General features: G+C 40.7%; 1 long non-coding RNA gene across 1 annotated transcript; it reads left to right on the forward strand.

Annotated features, from left to right (window-relative positions):
- The first annotated feature begins 3,328 nt into the window (after positions 1-3,328).
- On the forward strand, positions 3,329-16,811 carry LOC128144611 (uncharacterized). The gene is made up of 3 exons (XR_008236137.1): positions 3,329-3,514; positions 4,888-4,991; positions 16,684-16,811. It is a non-coding gene; the product is annotated as an uncharacterized LOC128144611 (long non-coding RNA).
- The last annotated feature ends 955 nt before the right edge of the window (positions 16,812-17,766 follow it).

The raw sequence follows: 17,766 nt of genomic DNA on the forward strand, positions 1-17,766 counted from the left end.
GCTGGCCACAAGGTACTTGCAGTGGGTTTTTTAAATCTGTTTTTCTGCTTGGCCAGTGTCCGTTTGCTGGTACTTTTGTGCTAGAAGTTTCCACCAAGGGCTGAGATTGATGCTTGGGACAGAGTTAAGTTTCTTCATAGTAGCTAGTATGAGGCTATGTTTTAGATTTGTGCTGGAAAGAGTGTTGATAATTCAGGGATGTTTTTGTTACTGCTGAGCAGTGCTTACCCAGAGCCAAGGGCTGTTCTGCTTCTCACCCCACCTACCAGCGAGCAGGCTGGGGGGGGCATAAGAATTTGGGAGGGGACACAGCCGGGACAGCTGACCCCAACTGACCCAAGGGATATTCCAGACCATAGGACGTTGTGGTCAGCATAGAAGGCTGGGGGAGGAAGGGGGGACGTTGGGAGTGATGGCGTTTTGTCTTCCCAAGTCACCGTCAGGCGTGATGGAGCCCTGCTGTCCTGGAGATGGCTGAACACCTGCCTGCCCATGGGAAGTGGGGAATGGATTCCTCGGTTTGCTTTGCTTGCGTGTGCAACTTTTGCTTTCCCTATTAAACTGTCTTTATCTCAGCCCATGAGTTTTCTCACTTTTACCCTTCCAATTCTCTCCCCCATCCCACTGTGGGGGAGCAAGTGAGCGGCTGCGTGGGGCTTGGTTGCCGGCGGGGGTTAAACCACGACACAAGTGAAGGTGGAGGGTTTGAAGATCAGTCCCCTGGTGAGTTGACATCCTTGTGAGCAGAGTGAAAATCAGGAATATATTCTGCAGGAAAGTTGGGCTGATTTAAGGGAAAATGTGGGGAGACGAAAAGCAATCACCACTGGGCTATGAAGATAGGAGCAGAAGGGGAATGAGGTGCTTTGAGTGGGAGGGATAAAATGTAAAATAACAGGGTCAGTACTGTTAAATCTTACAAGACTTTGTGTTTAACTAGGTATATCAAAGGCTGTGTCTTCTAGAGCACGATGTGTGCTCCTTCCTTCCCTCACTTGGTATTTAGCCTTTGCTTGGGATGGTGAATCAGACAGGTCACCCCGGTGCATTGCTCCAGCCTGTCTTGCACACAGCATGGCACCAAATTGATGGCTGCTCCTCACCCTGTGACTCCCAGCTCCTCTTGGCTTTAGCACAGCGAGTTCCCTCTGATCTGAATGTCTTCAGCTGTTGTCCTCCACGCAGGGGGCCCTCGTGTTTGGCAGCCGCTGCTGGATCAGGCCCATGCAACTGCTACCATAGCTCGTCTTCTCCAGCTTAGCTCCAGGTTACCGAAGGCTGAGGATGAAGTCAAAGATCTTTGATCCTGATGAAGCCACAGCACATGTGAAAAATGCATTGGTAGCTGGAAGGCAGAGGGACCAGGACAGGTTTCATCAGGAAAGGAGTTGAGAGTAGAGAAGGAAACTGTGGCACTGCTGGTTCTGAGAGAAAAAAACTCTGGGGAAAAAAAAAAAAAAAAAAAGTTTTGCGGTTGATTTATATTTCTATTATAGGCTTATCCTGTTAGCTTGTTCTTAGAGAAGAGCTGTTCCCTGAGGTATGATTTATCCTTTTTAGAAACTCTCCTCCCCCAAGAAACTTGCAACAGTGGAAAGAACAAAAGTTGGGGCTGTGTTTGAAAGAGAAATCTAGCAAAAGCGATTGAGCAGCTGTATTCAAGGCTGCATGCAATGATTAACTCTTCTGGGGTGCAACCACTTAGTGTAAATGTTGAGAAATGCTCGTCCCTCAAAGAGAGGGACTTCATGAGAGCTCTAACAGTCATTTTAGAGGTTTCCGCAATAGCAGCATTCCCCCCAAATTTTGTTAAGGTGATGTTTTGAGAGCTAAAAAAAAGTTAGGAATGATTCTCTAACAATTGGATTTGTTTTGTTTTGGTTTTTTTGTGTGAGTGTCATGGGGAAGATAGAGGATGGTAAGGGTAGAAGGGGACCGAATGGGTGCAAGAGACATGAAAGACAAAGTCAGGCCAAGAGCTTGCAGAATGCAGGAGACCTTTGCATCCATGAAGACACGGCTGCTGAGTCAGGCCCGTGGCTACGTGCACACCCAAGAAATACACATGTGCTGATAGAAAACAGATTTAAAAGGTAATCGTGAAATTGCTTTAGAGCTCTGAATGTGTTTGGAAGTTTGTGACTGGTTGTCAGTGATGTCATAACCATATTTATTATAGCTCATAAATGGATGGGTCTGACTGTTTTCCTTATTTTAATGTATAAATTGCAGTTTATAATGGCAATAAAACACTCCAGGCTGTGCATTTCAGGGTGATTATTGCATTTCTCAGGTGGTTAAAGTTACTCTAACTGCCTTTCAGCTCAGATTTCAATAGTATTTGCCCAGTGTTCAGGCCATTTTTACTTGTATTTTTATGTACAAACCTCAAATTAAAGTGTTTTATTGCTTTTTAATTAAAATGTTGAAGTGTAAAGAAGGAATGGTCACAGGCAGATAGAAACTCGCCGTAGTAGGTGTTTTGATCTAAGAGGGGAACATATAAGGTAGATGGGGAGAGGAGAGGCTGCAGGGCCTGTCACTGCATTTGGATATTTCATAGGTACCCACTACTGGTTCCAGTAAACACGTGGTCGAGTAGAAACATTTGTGAGCCAAAGGCGCTGGTGTCTACCTCGTAAAATCTAGAACAGAGAAATTACGGACTAAATGGTTGCGAGGCCTTAATTAAGTGCTCAGCACCAACGTGCCCTCCTGGTTGAGGCTGAGGCGTGCTGATGTTCCCCATGTGGTAGCTTGTGACGCTTCAGCTCATGGTGTTCCTAATTTTTAAGAGGGGAGAAAAATGCTCTGGTCTCCTGCGCTTTCACTCTTTGAGACACTGACCACCTCACGTGTGGCTGATTGTACAGGGCAGACTTCAAATCCAGTGGCAATGGTGGGCTTTTAATGGAAAGTAGTTATTCTGGAAGAAATAATTTCCTGGGTATATGAAAGAATTAATTCACAAGTTTGACCCATGTGCAGGGTGAAACGTTTGCTCATTGAAATCCTTTTGGCTGATGTCATGTCTAAGTATCTGCTTGCTAAAGCAAAGCACCAATGTCCGTGTGTTACATGTATTCGTTGAGTGGTGGCTGCTGTCTCCGCGCTAAGGGAAGGACGGTCCCGTGGAGAGGTAGGGCTGCTCCCTGTCGCTGTGGGGCTGACGGACCCACAACGACGGCGTTCCTCCACGCCTTTCTTGACACCGTGCCTCTCCTCCTCTTACACTGGGATGGCACCGAGCCCCGGACCAACCCACTGGTGAAACACCCTCTTACTGGACATGCCTACCACCCTGCGGGCCGGTGAAGCTTCATCCTATCTTGGTCCTACAAGCTTCTGAGAGGGCATCGAAGGCGAGTGGCACAGCAGGGCGCAGCACCCACGAGGCTCCTGCTCCTTCCGAAGGCCCCGACACTGACAAAAGTTACGGCCATGTCTCAGGTTTGAGGTCATAGCTCAGTCTGCACGAGCTTTCTTCTTGAGGTTGGGCCATCGCAACGCTTTGGTGGGTATCTTGTTATTTACAGTCATATACCCCTTTCCATGGTTGGTGTGGGGTTGGATGGCTGTACGCGCAGGCCAAGCTCTTTAACTGGGATTATCTCTTGTGGTACGTCTTTACAAGAACTAGTGTCAGAGTCCTCTAGTTCACATCTTGTGGGTACTATTTAAAATAAGTTAAAAAAGAAAATCATGCCCTTACACACGTGCTCCTGACAGGTAAGGACATAAGTATTATAAGCTTTGTGGAGGAAAGTTAAATTAGGGATTGACCCTTCCACTAAGGAGGAAAAAAACCAAACCCAACCAAAACCCAACTGGTTGGGGTGTCTAATTTTACACAAAAAAAATGTACATACAATAATATTTTCAAAGTCGTTTTTGCCATTGTTTCCCCCATCTTTATTTCTATTTCTCTTGTGCAAAATATCCCTCTTGTATACCTCCCCTTTCTTCCCATACAAGAGTGGAAGAAATGCTTAATGGGAAGCAAAACACATTAGGAATATTAAGGAAAAATTACAGTATATACACTATGAAATGAAATGCATCTTTTGTGAATAAATCCCCCCAGAAATCTTATATTTCCAGGCATCCACTCACATACCTTCATGTAACAACTTATACATTCGTAAAACATTCATTGAAAGCAGCTCTGCAGTTTTATAGAAAACAACATGCCAGGGATGCAAGAATCTTGCCAGTTCTGTGAAAAATGACACCAATTAAAGCTTAAATTGCTTGTTTTCTCATAAGGTACATATTTTCATAACTTTGAAATCAAATAATTGCTGCTTTTATATTAAATACAATAAAACAAAAAGGATGCTAGTTTAGAGGAACTGCTACAAGCATTTTAATATAATTTTCCCACCATTTAAAGTCACAAAATATGGAAAACAAGTCAAGTATGCAAAGTTCCAAGGAGATAGAGAAACTCCTTCAGATTATTACATCATTTGTCTTTTGTGTCAGGAAATGTGTATGTGATTTCATTGTTTGATTAAATGCCAAAAAAAGGCATATTGCTCTTATCTAACTGATTACAGATTTTATTCATCTGAAAAAGTATTTGTTCGTACTTTGACATTAGAAGGCAATATTTTTTTTAATGGTCTGAACAAGCATTTTCAAAAAAATATAATCCTAACTTCCCAGGCTTGCTTTTTATTTTGTATTAACAATGCACTGTACTAAAATTTCCCATACTGGAACACAGTCCCTAGTGGTTTTCAAGCTATAAACTGAGTAAACAGTCCCTTTCTTATTGAGTGTCTGTGTGAATGCATGTTGTTTCTGGAATACATCATATTCATTTGCAGAAACCCTGCGTATGGATCTTTAACACTTTTTTTTTTTTTCCTCTCTTTTTCCGAGGTATCTAAAATAATAGCTTTTTAAGACAGTATTACAGTCATATAACTTGTTGGGAAAAGCACACTCTATGGCTCACAATCTGAATTAAGCATGTGTCATTGTGGGTAAGTTTCATTTAAAATACCTATATCTGCTAATTATTTAATATGCTAATGCTATGCTGCTGTACTATCTCTGAATTATGTTAGCATGTTTTCGGTAATGCTGCACTAAGTAGAATATAAGAAAATCAACTAAAAATATTTCCATATTGAGTTCCCTATTTTTTTTTTTGTAAGTGCATATAAAGGTGGCACTTACCAGTGACATTTTTTGGACTCTCACCATATGAGGATTGACAAACTTAGCTTTGCATTCTGAAGAACCCTTTAAAAAAATACATAAATAATCTGAGGACAAACATGAAGCTTCATCTGGGGACTTCAAGGTCAGTTACCATTGGCCTGGCCTCCATTAACCCCCACAGGAAATCTTCCAGGATCCTTATTTTATCTTGAGTGGGTGTTCCCAAACTATCAGTCTTTTATTTTTTGTCCACCAAAATAGAGACACAGTTTCCTTTAAAAGACATGAATTTCATCTGGTAGAACATTTTAAAAAATGTTTACAAGTCACGGAGAAATTTGCAAAGAGAATGGTGATATTTTAAATTGCTGTATTAACAAAACTCTGCTCTGCCTAAATTTGGAAGAAGGAAAAAGAAGATTTGAAAACTTAGTAAGCAATAGTGAGATATTAAGAGACAGCTAAGCGTTCTCAGTCACTAGGGAAAATAAACTGGTATGGCATAATGAGATCCCTACAGTCTTGTGATCAATCTAAAGTAACAAGAAAGTAATACCAATGGGTTAACTAATTTTACGTATATATTTAAAAAGTCTCTCAGTAGTCTGAATCATGTCCAATACGAATACTGAAGATTAGAGGATCTATTATTAACCCATGAGTATTACGCTTTCGGTGTGCTTTGGCAATGAAGAACTCTAACAGGAGTAAACTGTCTGAAATATGTGTCTTTTTAATAAAGTAGGTAATTTGTTTGTTGGGGAGGGAGAGTATATCTTATTTATGGTGTCATTTTAAACTCAAGTTACAACGTCTTAGATTTAAGAGACAGGCCAGTAATGCAGGCAAGGGTGTCTCCTGCAAGGAGACAGAGATTAATGCCATGTGTCCTGATGATTCTCCACCACAATTTAGGATTCTGGTGGCGCCATGACGCCCCTGTTTTTTATGGTGGTTTGCCAAGAGAAAATGACTTAAACCAATTGTGAATGCATTCCTGTTATACTTTTACACAACCGCATTTATGTACATAAATAGCATAATGAGTATTTTTTAAATGATCTTTCGTTCCAGATTCACCTACTTTGCATAAAATGTCAAGCGCAGGAAGGAGGGGAGTTGGGGTTTTGTTTGTGTGTGTTTTTTTTTTCTTTTTCTTTCCTTTTTTTCTAAATGAGAAAGGTTTTCACATGGGAATATACTTCTTTTTTCCCCTCCTTTTTTCTCCATGACAACTGACCACAATTGAAGTAGATTTTTCTTAACATACTGTAATGTGAGAATTTTCTTCAGCTGGAGGGTGTTTTATTCCCTAAATTGAAAGCTGTTCTACTTTGCTGCATAAAATGTGAACTTGAAGATTAGGATGGGTACCTTTGCCAGGTAAAAACTGGTACAGGGAGAGCTTGAAGGCCCTCAAAACCATAATAAGCTTTTAAGACTTTACAGGTCTGAGGTTGAGAACGGCTTGTAGGCTGAAATGTTCTGAGCTGAGAAAATGATGTCCTTATATTGAGGAATGTTTACACCAGGCAAGCAGAGTATTTTAAAATGTTTTGCCTAAATTCACAACTGTTTTTATCAATTTACTTGCGTATGAGTATAGGTATTTATGCAGCATTCATCTTTTTGGTTTCAAAATTTTGCAAAGGAGGCATTTATTCTTCCCCCCCCCCCAATCCATGAAGAGGTGTTTGTGGAGTTGTCTATTTTATGGTGTTATTTTTGTGAGACTGCTGTAGGTCAATAAACCAAGATTTATTAGTGGCTTTTAGAAATGCTGGTATTCTAATCATTGCTATATTTTTAGGAGCGAGTCTCTTTTTGTTGCCTGAACCACTTAATTTGTCTCCATGAGTTTGTTTCTTGGTTATGTTCCTATTTGAAGGCAATTCTCAAGTGCAAGTGCGCTCGTGCTGGGTGATGGAGCCCACAGAGCCGGTCTGTCCCTCAGAGGGTTTTGAAAACTCAAAATGAAATGAAGTATCTAGCTTGATATTTAATGGGAGGAGGGCTGCATGTAAGGATGATGGGCTTGGAGGCCGCCTCTGCTTCTGGTTTGCTGTACTCCAAAAGATTTGCGATTCTTTTCAAGTTAGTGGTTTCCTACTGTGACTATGAGAACTATGGTAATCAAGCCTGAAGCTTTTGAATGACAATGTCATCACGTTTAAGTATTATTATGGCTGGAGTGGATAAAGATATGTTGCAGTAGCTGGGAGAGAATAATATGCATTTATAGGTAAGGTCTTTGTCCGAGGCCAAAAAGGACATCCTCCCTTAGTCCCTAGGTATGGACAGTTCTTGGTCTGACATGTGGCGTGGAGGGGTCTGATAAATAATCTTTAGTGAGAGTTATAGTTTTTGTTAAGAACGATGTCAACGAGTGTGCTGAAAAGCGAGAGGCTGTTGGATGCTGTCTCGCAGCTATTGCAACAAACAATAGGCAGCTCACATGAAACTCGTACAAAGAAGCTGATCTAACCATATTGCTATTTTTATGGTGTTCATGGTAAAGAGGTGTTTACTAAGCAGGTCTCTCTTCTCGATGCAAAAAAGGTGGTCTCCAGTATATCTTTATGTGTTCTTTAACATAATATTTTGGTTTGGAAATTAGAGACTGAGTTAAAATTATTACCTATAGCATTTGAAAAGTAATTTCCTCTTGATGTGCAATTAAGGTCAATGTTTACATATAACTTCGATGTCATAATAACGTAGTTTTTTACTGCTACATGTGGTTCCTGCCATTAATATATCCAGTTGTATCAATACTGGCTCTTACAGTCGTGCAAATACATGGGGTGGTCTTGGCAATACACTTTCTCTGGAAGTTGGAGAAATCTTCTGGCAGAAGTGAAGAAGAAGGGCTAGAAGATTAAATAGTTTGGCAACCAGGGCAGAGGAAGAGGTCTGCTGGCAACCGAGGGGGAATTATTGGCACTGGAAATTAAGAAGGTCTAGCAGTGTGGAAGGAGAGAGAAAGGACTTTGGAAAAGAGATGGAAGGGCCAAGTACATAGGACAGAAAGGTCAGGAGGAAGATTGGCAGGAGAGCAAAAGAGTTTGCCTCCAGAGAGAAGCAGAAAGGGATGACTTCTTAAAATAGAAAGTCCAAAGAGTATCATCAAAGGATTCAGCTGTGGGAAACCTGTCCAGCTAAAGAGGCAGCAAGTCTGAGATGTTTATTATTTTTAATTTTTTGGAATGCTGCAAGATGTAAACCAGTCAATTCCATTAAAAAAACATGTTTAGCTTCAGACTAACAAATTTGCCTTTCAAATTTTCGTCAGAAAACTTCTGGTGCAGCTCAAAAAGTCCCAAACTAGAACCCCATGTTATCTCAGGGTCTTACCGCGTCTGGGTCATAAGCTGCCCGGCTATTTGAAACGTAGCTGAAAATGGCTGTAGCAGGTTACTTTTCAGACATATGGAACCTTGTAATCAGGCAAAGTTATAGTTTGAATTATGAAATATTAAGTGTATTTTAGCCCAGTCTGACTCTTGTCACTGGGTGAAATTTTCAGACTTATTCATACTTAACTGCTCGAGTACCTTTACGATTGCCTATCGTATACAGGTCAGTAGTTATGTTAGCTTCCAAAGCCAGCACTTGTTACTAAAATCTTGCACCAACAGGTAATATCTGTTACTTTTTATGAGTGTATGAGATAATACAGTGTACATCAATTGCTGTTGTTGGAGAAACGTTGACTTGTAACGTAATTATGCTTGAGAGCTTGATTATTCTTTGCTTTGTTACTTCATGCTTTTATAAAGTCGGTTTCTGTCAGTGTTGAAGTATGTTACCTCAAGACCCGAACATGTGAGGTACTTGCAAAGTCAGCTATACAAAATTCTTCACTTAATGAACATGTGAACTTTACTTTTGTGCTTTTATAAATAATTTATAATGTAAATTTCTGAGGTCTGGGGTCCCTTTCCCAGAGGAGAGGTAGTCCTAGTACAGGAATTCAAAAAGTTAGTACACTGCTGCTTCTGTTCATGGCTGTGCAGCTTGACATGATATGATATTAAGTGATAGGATGTTTGCTTTTCACTTGAAAAGATCAGTAATGTCAATGAATATTATAGAAAAATAGAGCTGTAGACTTTTTCGGGTGACTGCTCTCTAGACTCTCTTACTCAAGGAGGCTTCCAATTTTTGACTGTCAGGTGTATGGAGAGGATGCATGTATGACAGAGTAAAAGCTGGGTGTTTATGGGAGTTATTCCCACTGCCACTGTGAAGCATTGTACCATGGGCATCTACCTTGTGCTCTGGTTTAAGAGGGAACTAAAAAAATCTGGCTCTAATGCACAAAATGTTTATTTGACATCTGTCATATTACCATTGTAGCCCCATAAAAATTCAATACTAGTTTTTATCTATTTTACATCCATGATAAAGAGAAAAAGTTATAATTTTACTAAAATACACATTTAAGTCTAGAGCCCTGTGATGAGAGTTTTGACATTTCAACACTGGTACGTAAGAAGGAAAAGAAATTCAAAATGTCCTTGTAAGGAAACTTCTGTTTACTGATGATTTCTAGTTATCCCAAAGTCAGTCCTGTATACTGGGCTGATTATAATGCAGTATTTCAGAGGAAGAGAGAGACAAAATATTTTGATGAATTTAACTGAATTTAACAGAAACAAATGTTAGCACTGGAGACTGGCATGTGTCTGAGTGTCTAACAGCTGGATGAGAATTGTGTTGTAGAACAGTAATCCTACCTAGATTGCTTTCGGTGGGATCAAAGCCCACGCTTGGTTAATTTATTGAAGATTTGTAGTTAACCATGAAGTTGTGCGCACCGTCTGCCTGCCAGCCTCCTCTGTGTCCGCTGGAAACAACGACCCATAGCCGAAACATCCATGGCACGAAGGGTGACCTGAACGTACCCCTCAAAGAGAGCCAGCCACCTTCCTACACCCACACAACTTTTCGTCAGGGAGCTGATGGTGAATGTTTAACGTGAAAGCATATTTTGCGCAGGTGACAAATGAAATTTGTTATTTCTCCTGTGAGGAGGAGCGGGGCTTTCAGGGAGGGCTCTGGGAAAGCAATATGAATCGAGCCATACTGTCATATTTAGCTGATACAGCTGTTTATTGTACAGCCTCTCCTTTGTGCTTGGACTATTGCCACGTATGATTTAAGCGTGTTTGGAGTCCTGGTGGGTGCAAGAGTCTTGCTGGGTGGTGCCTACTGGGACCAGTGATGGGAAGAGGGCATCAGTCTTACTCTCTAGTTGGTAAATTCATGCAATGCAAAAAATAAGGAAATGAAAAACTAATGCTCTTAAAATGGGCAGCCTGACACGTAATGGAGATGGGGCATTGATCCTGGGTATGTCAGGAACATAATTTTAACACAACAAGACACATGTAACCAGGCATGACACATTGGCGTGCTGACACGTGAACCAGTGCATCTGAAACAAAGGCAGTTTGCTGAAAATCATATAGATTCCCCTTGCCCTGAACAAATTTCAGTTTACAAGATTTCATGATTAACAAGCTTTTTAGAATATTTACAACTTTCTGAAAAGTGAGCTTTTTTAAAAAAAAAAAAACAAACGTTAAATGGAACACACACATTGCCTTTGAAATGTAGCCATAGGAAGGTCATATATTTAGGTGTTACATATTAAGATATTGATTTTTTTTTAAATATAAACCCCCTGCTTACAATAAATACAATGCAAGTCATAACCTTTATTATAAAAATATTTCAGTGTTCCACAGTAAAGGGTCATTAACATTGCTAAACTGTAGAATTTGATTATTAGTGGAGGATACTACATTTTGTTTTTAATAAGGCAGTGATTTATATAGAAACTTATTAAGAAGCAAGATATGGCTCATTTCTGATCTCTGACATGCTTAAAAGATGTTGCAAATTAAGGGATTGATCCTGTAGATCACTGAGCTGATATGAAGAAATGTCAATAAACAAAGTGCTCGCTCTGTCACTGGCCTTTACCTTGCACTTAAGCACACATACTGAGATGGTAAAGCTTTCCTGGTCCCAGCCATTTCAGATTTTGTATACTAGATGGGAAGCCAAGCATATGACGCTTTCTTTTTTTTTTTTTTTTTCATTCCGGACAAGTGGTTGAGTGTTTTTCTGTGAAGAGGAGAAAACCTCATCCGCAAGGGTACATGGGGACGGACGTTCTCCCACGCGGTGTCCGTAAGGAGCTGGCTTTCCACCATCTCGTACTCGACGTGCACAGCCAAGCTGCTTGTTGGTGGCCGGCTGTTTTGCAGGAGCACCTGGGCAACGGTGAACATTGGGGAGGGCTGATGGTAAGGAAAGGGGAAAAGCGACACAGCTACGAAGCATTAGCCGCAGCAAGGAGATAGTGTCTATCAAACACTGGCTCTTCAGCTCCTTGTAGTGAGAGCTGGAGCTCATGAGCCTCTGCAGTGGAAGAAGTGTCTGAAATTCAACCGCACAGTGGCAAGGTTAGATCACGTGAACAGCTTTATCCGCCCCGATAAATTAGGATGAGCTTAAATAATTTATTTAAATGACCCAAGGTGCACTGCATCACTTTTCCTGGAGTGGTTCAACTGGAAAGTGTGTGCTGGGGTCATCTTGGCTCCCATAAGCATCTCCGGTGGGCGCAGAGCCGTTCCCTGAGACAGCGAGAAGAAATATTGTGTCCCCTACAAGTGGGACAGACCACCTGCCTGGGACATGGGTCCGCCTGTGTGGCTGGGACCTCCTGAGCTGGGCAGAGCTGAGCTCTTTGGGTTGAAGAACGCTTGGGGTGGCAGTAGCAGAGCCAAGGGCACTGAAGGGAGAGGAGTGACGCATGGCAATTAAAATAACTGCTGGAAATGGAGAGTTCCTAGGGGGAAAATAGCTTGCCTTCGTATAAGTCCCTTTATGTGTGAAAATCTGTGGACAGTGTGATGAAAGTGCATTGTTGTATGTTACCCAAGAAAATTTCATAGGGGGGAGAAAAAAATTTTCTTTGCCAGAATGATCCTGTTACACATACAGTACTTATTAATGTGGGTGAGTTTGGTTGGGGTTTTTTTGGTCGGGGTTTTTTTTTTTTTTTTTAGGTAGTGCATGTTTCTCATTATTTTAATCGGGAAAAGCCTGATAAAAGAGAATGTACACTTCACGTGTCAAAGAACATGCTAAAGCTTTTTTATTCATATGTGAAACCTGCTTATATGTCACTTTATATGATTTTCTTTTTAAATTTTATTAGCTGAATTTTAGTGCTCTTTAAAGTAAAAGTGATAGCAACCAGGTGCATTATGGGGTAGATTACACAACCCTGCCAACACACCTACGTGAATAATTCCCACATTTCCAGTCTTTACCATTTGTGCAGGATCAGGCAGTTGTTTTGTGCTGTTGATACATTGAAGGCTCTCAGACAGACACCACCAGTCTGATTTTGATACTGTAAGCTACATTTCACTCCTCTAAAATGAAATACCGATTTAAAAAAAAAAAAGCATTGTTCTTCACAGATTTTGTGGTTTTGTTTACATGATTTTTCTCTAATATTTTTCAGTTCTGATGAGAACTAAAAGAAAACTAAACAACAAACAACCCTCCCGCCACTTCACCTGCTTTCTGGCTCAGCCGATGGAAGCCTTCCCATGGCTGTTCAAATAGCATCTGGAGGGAATGCCAGTTGTCTGTTAAACAATCAACAATAAATATATGAATTTATGAGGACGGTGAGAGGCACAAACTGCATCCCATGCAGCCGCTGCTGCCTGTACCTGCACCAGCCTGTTACTGCTTAAAGATTTAAAAGTTTTCTATGGCTAATTTTTTTTTTTTTTCTAACACCTCAACACAGTGAAGCAAAGACATTTGCAACCTGATTAAAAAAAAAAAAAAAGAAAAAGAAAAAGCTTTATATTCTTTCTCTTCAAGCCTTTGATCCCGACTCTCCAGTCGTGGGAACAAGGAGAAGTCATCTTCTGTGAACTGTGAGTAGGAAGCTGCGAGGGAATCGGCAGATGAGTTTGAACGTTAGGCCTTGTTTATACTGGGGATTAAGTCATTTGTGGTCAGTAACCAATGCAGCTGGGCTGCTGCAGGCTCCCGGTTCACTTCAGATGACATTACTGGAGCGAAAATCGGGGGCACGCTCGGCTGCTGGAAGGGGCGATTTCTGCCCCGGCCGTGTGCGTGGGGGGATTTCGCTCCCCGCCAGACCGGGGTGAGTCCGGACCGGAGCCAACCTGATGTTCTCGGTCCTCGTGTTTCCAACATGTCAGGTTGGAGCAGAGCTCCTTGGGCGAAGGGAAAACTTCAGAGAAAAGGGGTTCTGAAGAGATTGATCAAAACCATAATTTTATGGGTGTAGCAGTAAACAGCCAAGCCAAGCCTGAGCTGCAGAAAAGAGCTGCTCAGAGCGGCTGCTACTTGGTGTTTCTCAAGATCCTAAAGAAGACAACAATCAGCAGATAGGGAAGGGAAGGGGGGAAAAATGCCTAAATTGCTGCAATGATCGGTCTGTGTAAACATTTCAAGCATCTGTCTGCATTTGGAAATATCCTGGGCTGTGCTCTGAAAGTATTAAGACTTTTTCCAAAGGTGATTTTATTGTCAACTACTATTACGGCAGATTTATTTTTTTCTAGGAGGCACATGGTTAACATCTTTCTGTGCTTCTAAATATAAACTTGCTTCCCAGTAGTTATTATCCAGGTCTCATTCCTTCTCTATTTCTCTTTCCTTTTTTCTGCTCCTCTCCTCTTTTTCCTTCTCCTGTCACTGTCTGTGTGCATTTGATGAGGCTCTGAGTTACAACTGGACTCTGTGAGGATGGATTCCTTTTGTGATCTGTGCCGAGTTATACCAAAACTTTACAGAAAGTTTTACTTTCGTGGAGTGCTATATAGTGACTTTTTATGTGTCTAAGAAATGGAAACATTTTGTCTCGTATAAAAAAAAAAAAAAAGAAATATTTTTATACTGTGCTCCATTCACAGACCACATCAGAGGTATTCTAAGAATAGAATAGATCAAATATATTTTATGGAAATATAATGAGAAAAGGATGTGTTCCCAAAACTCACTCTGAACAAAGGAATGCAACATAGTCAGGAATACTTTAATGCGCCTAACAATTTTCTCATGTGAAAGGCTGAAGGAACAGTCTTGGTTTGAAGAAATCTTCCAATTCTCCCCAGGCACCCTGAACTTGAAATCAGAACTAGGAAAGCTATATATTACAAAAAAGAAAATGTATGGAAAAAGTGACTGAGGGCATTAACCATAAAAGACGTTTTGAAAAGAAAAATAACATCAATATGAAACATTTTGTCATGTTTCATTTCATTGATCATATATTTATTTTATGTGCTCTGGAGCGCTGAAGCTTAGATGTAACTACATTTCAGGAGCCTCATATTAGACCTGTCATTCTCTTTGTGGTGAAAACTAAATAGTGAGGAAAAAATAAAATAGATTGCAGTTATTAGATTTGGGTTGGATTCCATCGGATTGTGCTTAGAAACTTCAAAAATTGAACTTAGAAAATGAGACATAACATTAACAGCTATTAAGGACACTGCCTGTGTGACAGATAGAGAAGTAGGAGGTACACCTACAATGTAAAATAATGCATCTTTTTCATAGTAATGCAATATGTTCGCCTTAAATAGGCTTGTAATTAAAACTGCCAATGTTGATTAGATCAACCATGTAGGAAAGATGCATTTGTATTAGTTCTAATTAATTCTATTTTAAACAAGTTGGTTATGATTGTTTTTTTTTCACTCCCCAATACAATGGCATATATTTCAGCTTTGTATATAGCTCCCAAGTAATACAGGTCTCAGTTCAAAAGGCTCAGTCTCTGATCCCAGGTTACTTCTGCCTCAGGTCTGGACTTCTTTTCCTAGGCAAAACCCGCAACGATTTAAAATAGGGTTGTTACAGACACACAATGGACGGGATCAGGCCACCGTTAGCATCGTCAGAAACTTTTTTTAGCATTGGTAAGGAAAATGAAAGCATTTTTCATAACTCAGGCTCTTGAGTAATTGGTCTTAACGTGTTTTCCAATAAATATAAGGTTGGCTTGGAAGTTAGTAGCGGAGAGAAGTGGGGTAGGGAAAGGCACGAGTTTGGGGAGCTCTGGCAGCCCCTGGCACATTCTCGCAGCTTTCTCTGGTGCTGGGTGGCATTTCTCACACTAGGCATCTTTGAAGATTGCTGGTATGAAGCCCAATGAGATATACACTGTGTTTTCAAACCTCCCTGTTGGAGTCTGACACCCTGTTAGAGCTGAAAGTTATACTCTCCTTGAATTGAATAGAATGAGGATTTGGCCCTAAGTGGGTATTTTCAGATATATCAAGCAACGCAATCTACGAATGCTAATGAAGTCCCACCGTAGCGGTAACGTATGCAATGGCATTTTATGCAGTTCAGGTCTCTCAACAGGCTTCCAAAGGCATAACTCCAGGGGAATAATGCCAACCTTTCTCGGCTCTTCATTCGTCCTCTCGGTGCACAGCAGATCGTAGGTGCAAAGCGAAAACGAAGTGGTCGGAGCCTTTTGGCTCCTCTCTAGCGCTGAACCATGCTGTTGGGCTTTCTCCTCCTCATGGTCCTGGTAGCTTTGGATGGGCACATGCCAAGACCATTTTCTCCAAGGCAGGGTGTGTCTGGAGCACAGAGGTCCATCACTGGGGGGGTTCCTGGGATGGGGTGATGGCCAGAGATGTTGATTCACCTCTGGGCTCAGCGTGGCTCTGCTGCTTCGGACTTCTCCTTGATCCTCAGTAGCTGAGCGGGTCAGGATTGATGCTCGTGGCTCTGTGCATGGCAACTTTCTTTTTGAAACAACTTGAGTGCATGGGAAACCTCCAGGAACTAAGAGTGCTCTGTTTCGGCTTGTAACATGACTAGAAAAAAAGAAGTTGCGCTATGTTTTCATATTGATTTTCCTTCTATTGGTACAATGTTTTCAATTTAAATGGCAGCAGACTGAGGCACAGAATGGGAAAAATTGTTGAGCTACACGACTGGGAAAAGAGTCTGGTTTTCTGATTTTGTGTCCATGTTACCCAATGAAATTTTGTTACTGTCCTGTGATTTCATGTCCAGTGCAGTATTGCTTCCACAGAAGAGCTAATTATGGACTAAGATAAGTACAAAAGTGCCCATATTTAATTAATACTATATAGTCTATCCAGGAAGAAGATTTTTTTTCCTAAAATTGTTTTAATTAACATGAAAGAAAAGCTTCTGCTGACTTTTTATTGTCGCAAGATAGAGAGAAAATTATTTCATGCTAACATTGGACTATATTTAGCTTCCATCTCTCTATCTACAGAAGAAAAATTGAAAATTAGTTTATGTTAGATTGTATTGCTCCTTTTTATCTCATAAGGGTTTCCTTCAAGTACCATTAAATAATGATATAATCTTTAGAATATTAGTTAACAGATGATAAATATTTAATTTTTGTTGTTTGGTTTTGTGTTTTGTCCTTTTTATATTTCTTAGCTGAAGAAGAAATCTTCCACCTTTCAGAAACCTGATATTTTGGACCAAATCCCTCTCTGAACAGGTTGTATGCTGCCCTTTTCAAAATCAAGCTATCAGAAGATGCCCTTCAGCAGAAGTGTTAAGAGGACTTGGTGAGCTTAACATGTTTCGCCTGCTTAATTTAATTTGGAAAAATTCAACCAGAAAATGAAGTTATTAACAGGTTGGTACATTCAGAGATAAGATGATGTCACAGGAAAGCAGTCAAGTGGGTTGCTTGTCAAAATATAAAATATGTATCTGTCAGAATCAAATGATAGATAAGCTGTGGCTGGGTGTAGGATGCAGTGAAAATAGTGTGCTAAAAATTGAAACTGAAGCCCACCAGTCTGGAGCACAAGCTTTTAGTAACTATTGTGGTGATCAGAAATACAACAATTCTAGGGACATGAACTGCACTGCTTAAACACGGTACGCGTAATTTCTTGGCACCGGTAGCCAGAAGCACGTACATCTGCACTAGACCTCAGGCAGACAGGAGAGACCTCGAAAATGTGGCTGTTTCAACAGATGACTTTGAAACTGGGATACTCCATTAGCTCGGGTATGCCAAAATGAGGATTAATAAATCTTTCCCTGGGTAACTCGGGGACCTTTAAGGCCTTAAAATGTGAAAATAGAGTCTGTCTAGCCAACGTGATGAGCCTTTCTGTATTAGAGAGGTTCAGATCAAAGGGAGACGTCTCCAGTGTATTCTGCAGGAACACGTACGTGTCATGTCAGTCACAGGCTTCTTCCTGCCTTCTGGCTTGCCATATAAAATAGCTGGCACCAGGAGTTTAAAGTTAATAAACTCGGGAATTTTAAATGGCAATTTGGAGTCTCGTATGAGCAAAACAGAATAGGCTACTTAGCAAGGAATGCAGTCAAACTCCCAAATACTGTGATGGCAAAATGAAAGAAATACCATTATTACAAATGTCGGTATTGCGTTATCATTGAATTTGGGGAAATGAGCCCACTTATGTGGAACTTCATTCACTGCAACTTGCAAAATTGAGCTTTAAGGCTGTAAACTCTTGGGGACAGCCCATGAAATCT

Source organism: Harpia harpyja, chromosome 7 (genome assembly GCF_026419915.1).
Source record: "Harpia harpyja isolate bHarHar1 chromosome 7, bHarHar1 primary haplotype, whole genome shotgun sequence".
Lineage (NCBI taxonomy): Eukaryota > Metazoa > Chordata > Aves > Accipitriformes > Accipitridae > Harpia > Harpia harpyja.